This window comes from Phycodurus eques, unplaced genomic scaffold (genome assembly GCF_024500275.1).
Source record: "Phycodurus eques isolate BA_2022a unplaced genomic scaffold, UOR_Pequ_1.1 contig_289, whole genome shotgun sequence".
In the NCBI taxonomy this organism is placed as follows: Eukaryota; Metazoa; Chordata; class Actinopteri; order Syngnathiformes; family Syngnathidae; genus Phycodurus; species Phycodurus eques.
The window spans coordinates 7501-12500 of NW_026904286.1; positions in this window are offsets into that span (position 1 = coordinate 7501).

Sequence of the window (5000 nt, forward strand, 5' to 3'; positions counted from 1 at the left end):
AGCTCCCTTCTGGGACTCAGATGAGACGAGCTCCATGCTGGAAGTCAGCGCTCCATGCTTAATGCCCGAGGTCCATGCGGGAAATAAGAGCTCCCTTCTGGGACTCAGATGAGACGAGCTCCATGCTGGAAGTCAGAGCTTAATGCCAGAGGTCCATGCGGGAAATAAGAGCTCCCTTCTGGGACTCAGATGAGACGAGCTCCATGCTGGAAGTCAGAGCCCCATGCTTAATGCCCGAGGTCCATGCGGGAAATCAGAGCTCCCTTCCGGGACTCAGATGAGACGAGCTCCATGCTGGAAGTGAGAGCCCCATGCCTAATGCCCGAGGTCCATGCGGGAAATCAGAGCTCCCTTCTGGGACTCAGATGAGACGAGCTCCATGCAAGCCAAAGATCCCAAAATGCAGCGGCACTAAGTCCCAGCCTGGACCCCAAAACGGACCATCATGTATTCCAAAATGCAGCGGCACTCAGTCCCAAAACGGACCCGCATGGATCCCAAAATGCAGCGGCACTCAGGCCCAGCAAAGTACCAGCACGCATCCCAAAATGTCACAAAGTCGCCTATCCGGAGCTCACGCAAAGCATCTTGCACAGTCTCAGCAAAGCCCAGCATTCATCCCAAAATGTAACAAAGTAGCCTTAATGCCCGAGGTCCATGCGGGAAATCAGAGCTCCCTTCCGGGTCTCAGATGAGACGAGCTCCATGCTGGAAGTCAGCGCTCCATGCTTAATGCCCGAGGTCCATGCGGGAAATAAGAGCTCCCTTCCGGGTCTCAGATGAGACGAGCTCCATGCTGGAAGTCAGAGCTTAATGCCAGAGGTCCATGCGGGAAATAAGAGCTCCCTTCTGGGACTCAGATGAGACGAGCTCCATGCTGGAAGTCAGAGCTTAATGCCCGAGGTCCATGCGGGAAGTCAGAGCTCCCTTCTGGGACTCAGATGAGACGAGCTCCATGCTGGAAGTCAAAGCCCCATGCTTAATGCCCGAGGTCCATGCGGGAAATCAGAGCTCCCTTCCGGGACTCAGATGAGACGAGCTCCATGCTGGAAGTCAGAGCTCCATGCTTAATGCCCGAGGTCCATGCGGGAAGTCAGAGCTCCCTTCTGGGACTCAGATGAGACGAGCTCCATGCTGGAAGTCAGAGCTTAATGCCAGAGGTCCATGCGGGAAATCAGAGCTCCCTTCCAGGACTCAGATGAGACGAGCTCCATGCTGGAAGTCAGAGCGTAATGCCAGAGGTCCATGCGGGAAATCAGAGCTCCCTTCTGGGACTCAGATGAGACGAGCTCCATGCAAGCCAAAGATCCCAAAATGCAGCGGCACTAAGTCCCAGCCTGGACCCCAAAACGGACCATCATGTATTCCAAAATGCAGCGGCACTCAGTCCCAAAACGGACCCGCATGGATCCCAAAATGCAGCGGCACTCAGTCCCAGCAAAGTACCAGCACGCATCCCAAAATGTCACAAAGTCGCCTATCCGGAGCTCACGCAAAGCATCTTGCACAGTCTCAGCAAAGCCCAGCATTCATCCCAAAATGTAACAAAGTAGCCTTAATGCCCGAGGTCCATGCGGGAAATCAGAGCTCCCTTCTGGGACTCAGATGAGACGAGCTCCATGCTGGAAGTCAAAGCCCCATGCTTAATGCCCGAGGTCCATGCGGGAAATCAGAGCTCCCTTCTGGGACTCAGATGAGACGAGCTCCATGCTGGAAGTCAAAGCCCCATGCTTAATGCCCGAGGTCCATGCGGGAAATCAGAGCTCCCTTCTGGGACTCAGATGAGACGAGCTCCATGCTGGAAGTCAGAGCGTAATGCCAGAGGTCCATGCGGGAAATCAGAGCTCCCTTCTGGGACTCAGATGAGACGAGCTCCATGCAAGCCAAAGATCCCAAAATGCAGCGGCACTCAGTCCCAAAACGGACCCGCATGGATCCCAAAATGCAGCGGCACTCAGTCCCAGCAAAGTACCAGCACGCATCCCAAAATGTCACAAAGTCGCCTATCCGGAGCTCACGCAAAGCATCTTGCACAGTCTCAGCAAAGCCCAGCATTCATCCCAAAATGTAACAAAGTAGCCTTAATGCCCGAGGTCCATGCGGGAAATCAGAGCTCCCTTCCGGGACTCAGATGAGACGAGCTCCATGCTGGAAGTGAGAGCCCCATGCCTAATGCCCGAGGTCCATGCGGGAAATCAGAGCTCCCTTCCGGGTCTCAGATGAGACGAGCTCCATGCTGGAAGTCAGCGCTTAATGCCAGAGGTCCATGCGGGAAATCAGAGCTCCCTTCTGGGACTCAGATGAGACGAGCTCCATGCTGGAAGTCAAAGCCCCATGCTTAATGCCCGAGGTCCATGCGGGAAATCAGAGCTCCCTTCTGGGACTCAGATGAGACGAGCTCCATGCTGGAAGTCAAAGCCCCATGCTTAATGCCCGAGGTCCATGCGGGAAATCAGAGCTCCCTTCTGGGACTCAGATGAGACGAGCTCCATGCTGGAAGTCAAAGCCCCATGCTTAATGCCCGAGGTCCATGCGGGAAATCAGAGCTCCCTTCTGGGACTCAGATGAGACGAGCTCCATGCTGGAAGTCAGCGCTCCATGCTTAATGCCCGAGGTCCATGCGGGAAATAAGAGCTCCCTTCTGGGACTCAGATGAGACGAGCTCCATGCTGGAAGTCAGAGCTTAATGCCAGAGGTCCATGCGGGAAATCAGAGCTCCCTTCTGGGACTCAGATGAGACGAGCTCCATGCTGGAAGTCAGAGCGTAATGCCAGAGGTCCATGCGGGAAATCAGAGCTCCCTTCCGGGACTCAGATGAGACGAGCTCCATGCTGGAAGTGAGAGCTTAATGCCCGAGGTCCATGCGGGAAATCAGAGCTCCCTTCTGGGACTCAGATGAGACGAGCTCCATGCTGGAAGTCAGAGCGTAATGCCAGAGGTCCATGCGGGAAATCAGAGCTCCCTTCTGGGACTCAGATGAGACGAGCTCCATGCAAGCCAAAGATCCCAAAATGCAGCGGCACTCAGTCCCAAAACGGACCCGCATGGATCCCAAAATGCAGCGGCACTCAGTCCCAGCAAAGTACCAGCACGCATCCCAAAATGTCACAAAGTCGCCTATCCGGAGCTCACGCAAAGCATCTTGCACAGTCTCAGCAAAGCCCAGCATTCATCCCAAAATGTAACAAAGTAGCCTTAATGCCCGAGGTCCATGCGGGAAATCAGAGCTCCCTTCCGGGACTCAGATGAGACGAGCTCCATGCTGGAAGTGAGAGCCCCATGCCTAATGCCCGAGGTCCATGCGGGAAATCAGAGCTCCCTTCCGGGTCTCAGATGAGACGAGCTCCATGCTGGAAGTCAGAGCTTAATGCCAGAGGTCCATGCGGGAAATAAGAGCTCCCTTCTGGGACTCAGATGAGACGAGCTCCATGCTGGAAGTCAGAGCCCCATGCTTAATGCCCGAGGTCCATGCGGGAAATCAGAGCTCCCTTCTGGGACTCAGATGAGACGAGCTCCATGCTGGAAGTCAAAGCCCCATGCTTAATGCCCGAGGTCCATGCGGGAAATCAGAGCTCCCTTCTGGGACTCAGATGAGACGAGCTCCATGCTGGAAGTCAGAGCTTAATGCCAGAGGTCCATGCGGGAAATAAGAGCTCCCTTCTGGGACTCAGATGAGACGAGCTCCATGCTGGAAGTCAGAGCCCCATGCTTAATGCCCGAGGTCCATGCGGGAAATCAGAGCTCCCTTCTGGGACTCAGATGAGACGAGCTCCATGCTGGAAGTCAAAGCCCCATGCTTAATGCCCGAGGTCCATGCGGGAAATCAGAGCTCCCTTCTGGGACTCAGATGAGACGAGCTCCATGCTGGAAGTCAGAGCTTAATGCCCGAGGTCCATGCGGGAAATCAGAGCTCCCTTCTGGGACTCAGATGAGACGAGCTCCATGCTGGAAGTCAAAGCCCCATGCTTAATGCCCGAGGTCCATGCGGGAAATCAGAGCTCCCTTCTGGGACTCAGATGAGACGAGCTCCATGCTGGAAGTCAAAGCCCCATGCTTAATGCCCGAGGTCCATGCGGGAAATAAGAGCTCCCTTCTGGGACTCAGATGAGACGAGCTCCATGCTGGAAGTCAGAGCTCCATGCTTAATGCCCGAGGTCCATGCGGGAAATCAGAGCTCCCTTCCGGGTCTCAGATGAGACGAGCTCCATGCTGGAAGTCAGAGCTTAATGCCAGAGGTCCATGCGGGAAATCAGAGCTCCCTTCTGGGACTCAGATGAGACGAGCTCCATGCAAGCCAAAGATCCCAAAATGCAGCGACACTAAGTCCCAGCCTGGACCCCAAAACGGACCATCATGTATTCCAAAATGCAGCGGCACTCAGTCCCAAAACGGACCCGCATGGATCCCAAAATGCAGCGGCACTCAGTCCCAGCAAAGTACCAGCACGCATCCCAAAATGTCACAAAGTCGCCTATCCGGAGCTCACGCAAAGCATCTTGCACAGTCTCAGCAAAGCCCAGCATTTATCCCAAAATGTAACAAAGTAGCCTATCCGGAGGTCACCCAGATCGGGGAAAGTGTACAAGTGTTTGATTCCGCCAGTGATGCCCTAAAATGTGAATAACTATCCCGAAAACTTGCTCCATTCAAATGAATGGCGTTTCTACCAGAGGCAATTTACGGGTGTAGTACCGATTTCGGTCGTGCGGGGCGCTGCAGACATGTCTTTCCTACACCCCTCAGTGTGGTGGCCTTGGCTGTCAAGTCTTTATTTTCGTCGATAGACTTTTCGGGGCAGTCGACGGGATATTGAGGAGACACGTTTTCAGTACATTGACTCTGTCTGCGTTTGGCACTTGGGAGACTTAGGATTTGGTCGCCTCTTATCCTTTTGATTTTTTCGCCTTCTCCACGACACTCGGGCCGGCATGGGGAGAGCGCGCGCGCAGCGTGAACGGGCCGCTCCCTCCCTCCCGCCCGACCCCTACCCCGACCGAATG